Source organism: Agelaius phoeniceus, chromosome 8 (genome assembly GCF_051311805.1).
Source record: "Agelaius phoeniceus isolate bAgePho1 chromosome 8, bAgePho1.hap1, whole genome shotgun sequence".
Lineage (NCBI taxonomy): Eukaryota > Metazoa > Chordata > Aves > Passeriformes > Icteridae > Agelaius > Agelaius phoeniceus.
The window spans coordinates 18,146,663-18,160,350 of record NC_135272.1 but is presented as its reverse complement, the minus strand read 5'-3'; the positions used below and the strand labels follow the sequence as shown (position 1 = coordinate 18,160,350).

Genomic DNA, 13,688 nt, shown 5'->3' with positions numbered 1-13,688 from the left:
TGACCTGGTCCATACATTTTTTAACTGGCATATCATACATACTGTGTTTTTGTAGTCTTCCATGAAATCCAATAGTTACCCTAAAGTAATCCAAAAATTACCATAAAGAAAAACATAGCCAAAGATTGTTTGATTGCTCATCAATTGAAGCAATTGTACTTATTCTAGAGAAACAGTATTTGGCACCAAATCTGTCAGAACATCTCCCATGGAGTGTGACTCAGGGAGCAGATCACTTTCTGGGCAGTAAATATACAAATTTAAGAAGGCTTCAGAAAAGTAAACACTACTGTGGCTTGTTTTCTTTACTCTTATTTATGCCTCAATTATTACGGTTCTTTGTTTTCAAATTCATTTAGAATGGGTTAAGGTTTTAAATCACTCCAATCTTTCTGAAAAGATATCAGAAAGTAAGTTCTTAAAAGAAAAACAGAGCTGTGCTCCTAACTCTAGGACAGACAACTGCATGTTGTGTTGACACAACTCACTGCAGTTACTGAAAACAAATTACTGCAAAATTGAAATGGTACACAATTAGCTTTTCCATACTCTACATTATTTTCTCTTCTTTGAAGCAATACAGTTTCTTATTTGGCATCTTTGTTATCCACCCTATATATCTATTAAAATCAGAGCCTAATTATAGCACAAGAATAGTTATTCATTGGAGTAAGTGAGAATACAGTCTTGTCAACAATACATTGCTCACACAATGGGAAGTGTACCATGACATTCAAAGCCACTGATTTTACTTTTGTTATCTAGATGAACAAAAAAAACTAGTTTCTCATTAAAATGTACATTGGGTCGTGAAAATATGCTGGATTTAAAATATATATTTTATATATTCTTTAATAGAAATCACGATCCACTGCTGCCTGTGAGATCACAGCTGGTTACTGTGAGGATGCTGACAGTGCTGCAAATAGAGGATTATTACTCCAGGTGAGGGGAAAAAACTGCAGGGAGAGATAAGCTGTAATAAGGGGCAAAAATCCTGTTATTTGTGAAAAGGCTGTAGAAAAAAACAAACTAGAAGAAAATAGGCTGCAGGTAATACATACAGAGAGAATTGTTTAATCACACTGTTTTCTACAAGGCTCATGCAAACAAAAGAGTATCTGTATTATGTTAAAGCATCTGGGGGTTTAGAGTTAGTGACAAAGGGTCAAACTCTGACTGTCATGGATAAAAACTCTTACATTTCAGTTTATCCTGAAGGGTCTCAAGATTTCATGGCAAGAAATCACTTCTCAAGTTCAAAGAAAAATTAATTAGATTTAAGACCATGTTTAACACTGAGAACAAAATGCAACCATACCTATAATTGAGACTGTAACAGGATTTCTGCAAAAGAAACATCTGGATAGATTTACCATTTAATTATCTGTCTTATTTCTCTATCTGTATTCACCATTTTATGTATGTGTATGTAATCATAAAGGAAATCTTTAAAGGACTAATTTCTACCTTGCTCTATTACAGCCAATGCTTGGAAAAACTCAACAAAATTTTTCTTACCCTCTTTGAGTAGAACAGAGTTACAGATCACCTGCACTGACTCCTGATTATATCATCCAATCTGATGATCCACCAATCTAGAGAGATTGTAAAGGTGGTACTTTAAATTCAGTGTCACTTCTGAGCAGATGATTATCACACAGAAGAACCTAAACTTCCCCAAGGGCAATGCAACAGATCATCTGCATCCATGTAATGCATCATTTTCCCTAGGGACACAGAGTGATTGATCGATTGATTAACTGTAGTTATTAAACCAGAAGATCCACCCTCTGCCTTGTCACATCTCATTTACAACCTAGTTGTTGTCATAGGCAAAGCCATTTTATATAAATCTTTGTTTCAAACACGTATTTTTGTTGTGGATGGGAGAATAAAAGCCAAAAGATAAATCACAGCAGCAGAATCCCAAGCTAAACAAATGGAAGGAATTTTAGATGTAATTAACTGTGTTCATAGCATCAGTCACAAATTATATGGGTAATCATTGCTATTGAAATCAGTGACAGCAGAATGAAATCACCATTTTCTGGAAATGTGATAACACAAAAGATCAAGCTATCTTCAACAAGGTGTTGCAGTTGTGTCCTGCATGGCCACTAACAGATGTTATCTCCCCATCAGTGCAGTGTGACCAGCTGAGGTCTCGGTGCACTTCCTCCCTTTTAATAAATGTTCTGAGGCTCAAAGGATCAGTACCAAAAACTATATTGAGAAGCAGCTAAAGAACAAACTTGTTTCTGCTCTTACTTCATTTCCCCTGTTCCGATTTTCCCAATTTTTTCTTTCTCCTTGGCTTCTTACATCCATCACAATTCACTGCCTCTTGTCCCACTTTTCATACAAATCCTTACTTAAAAATTTTCTCCATGAAGCTCAGAAACAGAAATCCTTTTCAGCACATCCATAAACAGTTATTTGTGATAATTACTCAATATGGGTTTCCTTTAGGTCTGTCATCAGGGTGTCATTCTGTTGTATTTGTGTTCTTATCTGTTCACACGTAGTCTTGGCAGTCAAACTCACTTTTCATTCAATAAAACCAGTGAGAAATATTTCCTTGAACTTTTAAGACTGTTCAAGGCTTGATTGCTTTTTTTGTTGAACACAGCAATATCAGAAAAAGGTGGGCCCAAAACTCACTGAGGACTGAGAAATTTTGAATAATGTCAAATAACCTTTACATCAATCTCTGTTTAACTGGCCTTCCTACCACACAGTGCCTAAAGTGATTTGGATCTGTACCATGTGTTTGACAGGCTCACAAGATCTGTGAGACATTATGGAGGTGACATTGTTTAATGCATATTGTTTACTTTGAAATTTTGACAACAAATTCCAATGTGCCATGCATATATTCTAACTATCCTAACAGACAAAAATAAACAAATTTACACCGAATCCACGAGTTGGAGTCCTTCCCCATGATGAGAGGCTGAGATTCTTTTTAGTGTCTATCAAATAAAATCACCCTTTTCACACAATTAGGCATGTAAGAGTCAATGTGTGAATTACTACCAGCAGCCTAAAAAGCCTCAATTAGAAGGACAGCCCTCTTCTGCTGGCCATTAGTGGTGAGAGCATCACGGCAAAATGAAATTATTTGAAAGACTAGTATCAAACACAGTCCAGATATTTTAACATTAGTCAAAGCCCATATAAAGTAAACCTAAAATCCAAATTCATCATTACTTTATGTTACATTCTCTGACATGGCAAAGCCCACCGTAACCACTCCTCCTTTCTTTCAGAAAAAGATGCAAAAATATTTAAGTCTTAAAAAACCAAACAACTCACCTTATTTTCTGAGTCTTTATAAGCAGACACAAACACTACTGGGGCACAGAACTCTCGTTTTACATTCTCCCAGTATCACCAACCACTTAAAAACAAACTGACAGTTTCCTTTTCCATCTGATCACAGGAAATAGTCCCACACAGGCCACATTACAATGTTCTCATCATACAATGATTTTTAAAAGAGTTAAAAATTGCATACCACCAGAACTACCCAAGCTGCATCATTGCTCCAGGACAGAACCAGTTTACTTCAGCTTCACCAGCAGAATGTAGTAGCCTGAAAGAAGAAGAAAATACTTTGTCTTTGAAATTTCCTTTTTCATTCAGGCTCAGAAAATAAAAACAAACAAAACCAAAAAAGATTAAATATTCCAGACTATTTTACACAAGCTCCAAGCAATACTATAAGCAAAGAGTCTCTAGAGAGATTAGGATGCTTATACTAATTGTATTTAACACTTTAATGCTTTATAAATAAGCCATGGGGCAACTGAATCATCTTGTGAAATTACAGTGCTTAGGAAAAATTCCCAAAAGAATAAACATTTGAGTTTGGCAAGTCCTTTACTTGCATTGCCTAAGGCACCAATAGGTTTATCCTTCACATGGCTGGAGTTGGGATTTCTCAATATCCTGTAAAGCTCATGATGCCCTTCAAGAAACAAAAATCAACCTACTCTTGCAAAGTAAATTTGTCTAATGCAAAAAAATGAAATGAAAAAGATGTTTTTCTTCTTCTTTTGAAATTGTAGGGAGTAAAATTGGTGTTCAGATTGGGGTAAAAATCCAGGCTATGAGAGAGGAGGTGGCTGAGTTAAAAACTTATTAACTTACAGACTTGTTTCACCTTTGTGGACAGAAATCCTTTAGGTGATGCAGAGCTTTATCAAGGAAGAGCATATTAACCAAGGGGAAAGATTAAAACAGAATTATGCAAATAAGATGGCAAACAGTTTCTTTGGAATTAGAAGAGGTCTCAGAAACAGTAATAAGACAAAACAACGAACATTAACAAATAAGCATAAAACTTATTATCAGCCACAACCTACAGCCTGTAAGTGTCTGGTGAGGAGAGAATGAGTTAAAGATATATGGTGGATGAAGGATTTGGGAAAGACCAAGGCTATGTCTTCATCACCAATCTGGGAACTTGTAATTAAGGGGATCATTTCCCTGGAAAGATCTAATAAAGATTTTATTTTTATCATATTCCATTTTGTGAGGGAACAAAACGATTAACAGTTGGGCAGAACAGTTACACAGCTTCTTCACTGACCAGATGAATACCCTGGAGCAAGTAATATCATCTGTGCACTTATCAATAAACAAAATAGTTTATTGCAAGTCCCTTGAAGCAGAAGCTGTGCTGTGTGTGCCTGGACAGCAGTCTCACACTGTAATGTGGTTCACCAGTAGCAGTAAAGACAGAACATGTGGAAACTGACTGGGAGCCCAAGGCTTTCAAGTCACTCCAGCAGTGAGAGGTCACAATTTTAGCAGGTCTCTTTCTTTTTTCTTTTTCCCTACATAACTTAAGAGGTTACAATTCAAGAGATGCTAAAAGATCCTTTCAGACAGAGCAGTTTGGGAGATTTTGTTCAATTCCAAAATGTTCATAATACCACAGGCTGCTAAAAAGATATGAGATGTTTCATGTCAGCAGAAGTATGTCCCTCAGAAATTTGAGTTACTGGAAAAAGAAAAACAAGGAAAGAACTTCAGATGCCTTTCCTCAGCATAAGTCTTTTCATTATCAGTATTAACGAATATCCCAAAAATAAAGAATTTCTGGCCCATTGCCTGGTTATTTCCCCATCTCCCCCCATCCCTATTTCAGTAGGGTTGATTCTGCATTTCTCAAGCCAAACCAGGGACAATGACAAGATAAGAAATGTGCAGTATGGAATGTCACTTACTTCTGAGGGTTGCTTTCAGCTCAAGGAATAGGGCAGAATGGTGAGAGATGCTTTGAAGCAAACAGGGCTTTTCTTTACTCCACTGGGCCAAGAATTCACTCACTGTTTGGCTGTGCTTTCAAGAAAGGATCCTCTAAAGAGAAGGATCCTATTAGAAACAATGGAAATTTAAAATAATTAAAAGCAAGAAGGCACCTCACTGTATTCATGAACATGTTAAAGAGTCCTTATGCAAAGTCCAGTTGCTTGGTTTTACAAAGCAAGAAAAGAAAAATGGATATTCCATGTTTATTTACCTATTTTATGACAATGGATTTGGTGTTAAGTACCCAACAGAGTAAATGATCTATAAGAGGTAATACTTCCCTATAATTCTTCTTCTCAGAATAAATTTTAGCTGGAAGAGAACAGAAATAGAAGCAGAATCACAGATGGGGGATTGTATTTTTCAGAGTCAATGGTCCAAGCTGATTCGGAGTCAATTATTTTGTTATGTTGAGGCTCTGGACAGAATTCAGATTTGAGCAAAACATGCCTACCTCACATTCCCTATCTTACTGATTGCTGGAAAAAGATTCAGAGTGGAAATAGCATGACCTCATAAATTCCTGAGTGGAATAAGGGGGAAGGACAATATCCAGTAGAACTGAAAAACATCTGTGAAAATTAAGGCAATGGCTGGGGCATGTTTAAAAAGTGGTTGGCCCTAATGCACAGATAAGTAATCAGTGAAATAAACTGGAACTTTGTCACAAATAATTACAGAAACGTGTAACATGTTTCAGTACAATCTTATTCTGAGCTTCAGCAACTGTTAACTGTTGAAGAAATTTGACAAGTTGACTTTATTTTGGCCTTTGGAGGCTTTTGGGGTTTTTTTTGCCACAGCAGGTACCTTCTCAGAATTACTTGGAAAGACAGCTTTTCCACAAATCACTGGACAGGCATGCCAATGGTCCTCTGAGACTACAGAAATGAGATACCTAACCTGTCTCATTCCATTCAAATTTTATTCTAAGATTTCACACATACTCACCTCTCTAAAACTGCCTTCAAACCATCACAGGTCCACATAGTGTGAAGCAGTCACATTTCTCTAACATAAACTAACAATCACCTACGAAAACATCATGAACAATGAGAACAGAAATGGTATTCATGGAGTTCCTGCTTGGAGCATCAGGACTTTATGTGCTCAGTGTCCAAAACTTGTCTTCTTTTGCTGTCAGATATTGAGAATACAGCATAACACTACCTTGTAATAACAGTATTTAAGGCAGTTCTGTTTGATGAGCTTCTTTCATTCAAACTAAATTAATTGGATATCAAAGCTTACAATGCAATATTTTCCTTTTGGAAAGACTTCCTGCTCTCTTCTGGTTATGTGTTATCCACAGTTTGAAATAAGCTTTCTTGAACATCTCAGGTCTGTAGACAATTCAATAGGTGAAAAGAGTTACAGTAGCTGCAGTGTTATAGTTTTACTATCTGCAACCAAAAAATTTTTTTTTAATTACTTTTGTGAAATTTTAACTCTTTAAAGATGGACTTAGAACTATTACAAATACCTAATTTGAATGAATGGCTGCAGAAGAATGCTGGATTAGCAGAGAGCAGTGCAAGTAAATGCTCCCACACCTGGCTCAGTCCTCCTCCCTACTCACCTTCTCACTGCTGCTTGTCAAAGGCAACAACAACAGTAAATAGCTTTCCAAAATCAGCTTCCCTGATGCCTGAATTGGAGAAAAATGGTCCTTACAAGAAAAACACAGTGCAACACATATCAGTAACCCACAAGTTTCTGCAGAAGTTCTGGGAGAAGGGGAAGGAGCAGCTGGGAAATGTTGGATGGGCTGATGCCCTTATTTATGAGGGTGACTCACACCTATGGAAAGCTCTATATACCCTCATCAAAATCATTCTCTGAAGAAGCACATGCAAAATGGAGCTTCAGATGACTTCCTCAGTGCCTTGAAAAGCACTTTTCCTACATTACTGTTCATTTAAGTGCATCCAGACATGCTGGTAACAAATACATTGTGTACATGTTTCAAGTAAATGACACAGCCAGACCATACATAGCTTGACAATAGATCTGTTTTAAGAAGCACTTGGTAAACTGCTGCTTTCCCAGAGCATTTGATTGTTACAGACATGCTCCCTGCTTCCTAAAATATTAATAAAGGCCACAATTGATATTAAAATGGAACACTACTTGCTTTCTATAGCTGTCCCTGTCAACACTAGTGGTTTTAACATTATAACAAAACTCTTTTATCACTGAGGTAAATGCCTTTCTAATTACACATGCCAGGATTTCCCTATTAAAACACATAGTTTAGGATGATTTCTGTTTGCAGGGGTGCCTGAAAATAACCTCTCCTTTTTTTTTTTTCTTTCCTTTGGTGGAATGGGCTGCTCTTTGCTAACAATTCGTGAGAGAGCAGCAATTACTACCTATAGGGCTTTTTGTTCTCCCCAAACCAAAATATCTCTTCTGATGCATCACAGATAAACTACTGCTGAGAATCTATTTAAGTATGATTTAAAAAAGGAACTGTAAAAGGAAAAACTGGGTAAACATGGCAGATTGTGCATTTATGGTATTTATAAGATGATCTTATCCTCACTGCAATACAGCCATTACATGGATTATGCCTGAAGTGTGGAAACAAGGTCTGTTTCAGAACTGCATTATCTAAAGTACCATAAGGCATTTTCCTCCTTTTACAGCTGGTGATGAAAATGGCTGAAATTAATTTTTCTCTACACATACACCCAGATAATGTGTCATTTATCTGCATGTACTCTAATATTCCAAGAAGATGGTAACTTCAGTTTAATATATGATGATGTTTTAATCTACATTAAATATTTTAATAAACCCACAGTCTTAAACAGATCTGTGGGACAGACAAATCAGCATTTAATCACACAGTAACCCAACAAGGCATTCTGTCTTAAAACATACAGATAGAGCGGGCTAAGATTTAACCAAGTATGTGTTATATATTAAAAAATCAAAATTAAAACCTGATTTGGATATTAAAAGTATCAAAATTAAAAACTAAAATACAAAGCTGGGGTATAATATGCAACCTCCAACTGCATCAGAGACAGAAAAAAAATTTACTAAAGATAAGCATGGAAATAAATTAAACAAATTATTCTAAATATCTGGCATATTGGCACCATTGATTTTTTTCATATGTTTATATTTTTAACCATATTTGTTAAAAAATTGAAAATCATTTGTTTATATTTTAATAGCAGTTAAGAGTATGGATATTTCTAGCACTGAAATTAAATTTTATGGCTATATATTAAAAATGTGAGATCAAATGTAAAACTTCTATGTATTACAGCCCTTGGTGAACAATCAGGTTCATAATATGGCCCACTGGTTCTGGGCATTTTATGTTCTATAATTTTGATACATAGAAGTAAGGAATAGATATTCACAGCACTTCAACCTGGTCTCCAAAACTGTAAGAAAGCCATTCCAGCACACATCACACCAAGCCTTAGCATGTCTTAACTCCTCTGAAAACTCTCAAGTCATGCAAGCATTTTACAGTAAGTCTTAGATGAAGAGAGGGAGAAATGAACAATTAGGTGAAACTGTTCAGCACATGGAATGCATTCTGGGGCAGTGGCATTCTGGCTTCTTCCTGAATTTACCTCTGCAGCTCTTCCTGGGTTTCCTGAGCCATACAACTCAGCCATTATCATGGTTTAGAGAAAGGAAAACAAACTGAATAGAGGAGCTGACTGAAGCAGCATAACCAGAGAGAGATTACCACGTAGGAAAAAAAAAAAAAACAAACACAAAAACCAAACAAACAAAAACAAAACAAAACAAAAAAACCCAAACAATTTTGCTCTCTTCTATTAAAAATACAGTCTAAAAACCTCCTTAGTGGAAAATCGCTATTTTTTGTGAGCAAAAGAAAAAAGTAACTATAAACAGAATTCTCAACTTTGTGAGCTGATGTTCTGTTTTCTGGAATGTTCACTTGACAGTGGATTTAAGTCAGCCCTCATTATCAGATGGCCTGTGAGTCAGGATGTGCAGCATGTAGGGCAGCACAGCAATAGGTTCAAAAAACCCAACTCAAAACAAACAATAATACAACAATAATGGCACCAAGAGAAAAAAAAAACAAACACAGCATTACAATAGCATGCAGTACACAGCCTGAGGACAGCTAAAATCAAAATGGATTGAGAAACCAGTATTTTCATACCCAGGAGTTGCTCCACTTTCTGTTATACTGCTTCTATAGATAAAATAACCTCCAGTATAGTACAATTGATACACTGCAGAAAAACCAATATATTTGTAAATATTTGCTGAAATGGAAGATTCATGTTGAGGTGAGAAGATAATAATTTAAACAGAGTCAGTTGGAGGTCAGGCAGAGGTAATCCAGTAGGAGGATGATGCTACATTCCCCTTCTATTGCATAAAGTCCACAGTGCCATAACACTTTCACCTGATGGACCAAGGCATTCTCTCACTCTGATAAAGTACCTTTATTGTGCATGCTCTTCATGGTTGAGAAAGAAAACTCCAACTTCTTCAAATTGTTTCAGGATGATTAAGACCATGAAAACCAGAAACAAGAATAGAACATGAAACATCACTAGAGATGCAATAGGTGTTGACATTACTGATGGTTGAGACAACTAAGCCTTCAGGAACTGGGGAAACCCAACTCATCTAAAAACCCCTCTTCTCACATAGGCTACAGCAAAATTATCAAAAGAAACTCACACACAATCTATGATGCTTTCCCTGCTGACAAAGTAGATGATAATTTATTTTGAAAGAGGGACAACTGTATTCAGAGCTAAACCTTCTGCATCACAGAAAAGTATGGAGAGGGGGCAAGAGAGTCAAGGGAATCTGCTCTTTTCCTTTTGTACTCTAAACTAAGTTTTGTAGACTAAGAATAAACCAAGGGGAAAGGACAATAACTTGCCGATGAATTTACTGCTCGTTAGCTGGAGTTTTTAGAAATGCCTATATTTTATTCCCTAAAGAGTACAGGCTTACATACACAGCCCAAAATATCTGCAGTCTCAGCCTCACAAAAGATGAAGAAGTCACCTAATCATATCTGCAAAGAACAAGTGTCCTTGCCATATAATGCTATACTGAAAAAGAACAAAAAACCATAAAAATAAATTCTGTGACTATTAACTGGTAAGTGCCATTCCCATCATTAAATCCAAACCTAGCCTGTGACAATGGCCCACACCAAGCACAAAAGCACAGTGCAGCACACTGAGCAGAGCTGCCTGCAGCAGACATGGGAAACCTGGCAAAAAGGCTGGAACCAGGTGGCTGCTCAGCCACTCTTCACTCAGGGATGAGGAGAGGCTTCACTTGCAGCACCCTGTCTGAAAACAGCCTCTCTCCAAAAAGATAAGCAAAACTTACACTATTCTTTAAAAATACAAACAAACAATAGCCCCAAACAAAAACCAAACCAAACAAAAAAGACCCCCAGCCAGATGAGACAAAAGTTTATTGAGCATACTTCTGGTCAATACTTCTATAGAGAAAATGACCATGCAGATGAGTACAGAAAATTAAAATACACTTTCTCTGCTGAAGGAAACAGTTGTACCACCATCATCCTACTGGCACAACCGAGAAATTTAAGACATAGACTACAGGAAGGTAGTCATGGATTTTATCTGCATGTTTGAGCACCTCAGTCTCTATAAATTAATTTTCTTCAAACAGCCATTGGAAGAGGCATAGTGCCCCTACTGTTTCTCCTTAGTTGGAGGAAGAGACACAACCCCTTTGATGTGGGACACTCACTCCTGGCTACTGTCACAACCCCTCCTGAATGTGCTTGGCATGTAGGGCCCTACACACTTCAGCCTTTCCTTCCAAGTGCTGCTGGAAGGAATGTGGTTTATAAACACGAAACAGATCTCACTTTAGCAATAGCAAGAGGTCAGAGGGGTGCTGGGGATTGAAGAGACTACATACGAAGGAGATTTTTCTCTTATTTCATTTCACAGTTGAATTGAATTTTCTGATTAATTACAGAATACTTGAAGGAAATGAAAAACAAAAAATTCCTGTCTCAAGTTCATTTTTAGATAACAATGTTGCTTGACTCTAGCAATGCAACTCTGATTTTTTTTGTCTGCATTGTACGTGGCAACAGTGACCAACCAAAACTCAAATAGCCAGATACTCTCACATCATTTTTCCAAAGGCACTGAAAATTGTTTTGCATAAATTTCAGCAATGTGGAGATAACCTGGTAATGCTTGAGTAATAATGCACTATATTTATAGGCAGTTCCTGAACAATGGGATCCCAGATATGCTATTATCTTTACTTTCCAATAATTTGGCTCCATTATTCCTCTACTGCAAGTGGATCATTTTCATAAACTCATTTGCATCACAAATCTAAATCTTTTCTAGTTAAAGCTTTCATATCACTTTTGATTTGTTCTGATATTTCCTAAAACAAAGCAAAACAAATTTCCCTAGTGTTCTGAATTACAAAAACAATATATTCAGTCTACAAATCTCAAATTAAGGTAGTTGTCAATGAACTGAGATAGGCATTTCAAAAATCTCTTTAAAGATTTTCATGTTTAAAAGCATTTCACAATCAAATCTAATTGTTCCTGTTCACCAAAGATAGCAGTGGCAAAATCCATGCTGCCTCTGCAAATTCCTGAAGGCTGCTCCTCATGCTGCCACTGCTACCCTTTGATAGGGCCTTCTGCAACAGAGAAAGGTGTTTGCTAAAGCTACTGCAACCATTCCAGATCAATGAGTATAATGGTTATATAGGAGTTAATTCTGTACTGTAAACATGGAGAAAACAGCATAACCAGGAGTGATATCCACAGCATTTTACCAAGTATACAAATTACTACACATTTAGCTGCTCATTCTCAGGAGATAATGACAAATGATGAGCTCACACTGGGGACACTGAAGATCTGAGCTGCAGGGTACTAAAGCAAGAGTAAAGACAGACAGTGATTCTGTCATATTCTCATGAAGAGGGGAAAATGCACCAGTGTCCCAGCATTCACTCCAAATGCTCATCTGTCCCACAAGAGAACTGCACTGACTGCTCACTGAGCCCCAGCTGCTTCTGCTCCTCTGACCTGTCTTTTCCCAAGTTCTGAGTTCTTACAGTAGGTGCAGAAGAAAAAGCCTTGAGAGCCCAGTAGCCCTCCATGCACAAACAAAGGCACTTTCCAAACACCAAGTTTAAAAGGAAGCACCACCACTCCCTGGTGGCTCCCCAAATAAAACACATTAACAAATAACAGGAGGTTATTTGTTACAGCGCTGAGGCTGGCAGAACTGACTGATATTTTCACTACAGCATATTTCTGCTAAGCTGCCTGACAGCAAAGACACTGCTTAGAACACAAACTCAAAAGCCAGGAGAACTCAACAAACAGGTCAGGTCCATTGTCATAAGAAACAAGGAAGGGCAAAGCCTGGACCCTTGCAAGGAAAGAAGACAAGGAGGGCAGGGAAGGGAGCTCAGCCCTCTGATTTGCCGGCTCATTCAGCTTCCAGCTCCTGTTTGTGAAAAGATGCCCTCAGAATCAGGGAAAGGAGGAGCTGCAGATAGCATCTTCAACAGCCAGGGTCTTTGCAGCCTGACTCACAGGCGAGAGGGCAGAAATCAGAGCTGAGCAGGTGAACACTGCTGGGTTGTGACACAGAAATGCAACCAAAAATGGATGGATGCAACATTAGAACTTTTCAGAAAATTCCAATATATGTGGTTGTTTTCATCAAACTTACCTTGCAGCTATTGCATCTTAAATATGGTGGTACTAATGACCCGAGAGTGAAAATGATTACAAGCCCACTGAAACTAACTTCATCCATTTCCCTGTCTAAACAAAGTGCAATTCAAAAAAGGTAATCAAACAAACAACCTTACTGTGAAAACAAAATTGGATTTTTAAAATACTGTCATTTTTATTAATCTGAGGTGATATTACTGAGCTGAAGATTGCCCTTTCATTTACAATAAATGTGTTTTTTCAAGTTAACATTCACTGTTTAAATGAAAAAAGAATTGTTAAAAAAAAAATCTGCTGTATTTCAGACAAAAGCTATTTTTTACCATGAAGTCATAAAACCCCATGAAGGAAGTTTACAATGGGTGCATTGAGATCCCCTTAACTGCAGCAGCACCAGCTAAGGCAAATGTAATGGGGAAAAATTTTCAAAGATAAGAATCAAAGCGTTTTATCAAGGTTGTTCATCCTATTACAATCTCCACTTCTACAAACCTTTTAATGCAGAAAGTCACCTGCTGGACAGAAAGCTGTTGGTATGAATCTGTATATAAAAGCATTTTTCAGTTACTGTCTGTACATGAAATGCCAATAGGATGTCTTCTGTGGAAATCCATTTTAATGAATTTTGGCTTAA

General features: G+C 37.1%; 1 long non-coding RNA gene across 1 annotated transcript in view; it reads right to left on the bottom strand.

Moving 5' to 3' along the window:
- Positions 1 to 3,541: 3,541 nt before the first annotated feature.
- The window catches only part of LOC143694612 (uncharacterized), a 31,500-nt gene continuing 21,353 nt past the window's right edge, over positions 3,542 to 13,688 (bottom strand). The window contains exon 4 of the long non-coding RNA XR_013183182.1: positions 3,542 to 3,598. This is a non-coding gene — a long non-coding RNA (uncharacterized LOC143694612). The remainder of the gene's footprint in view (positions 3,599 to 13,688) is intronic.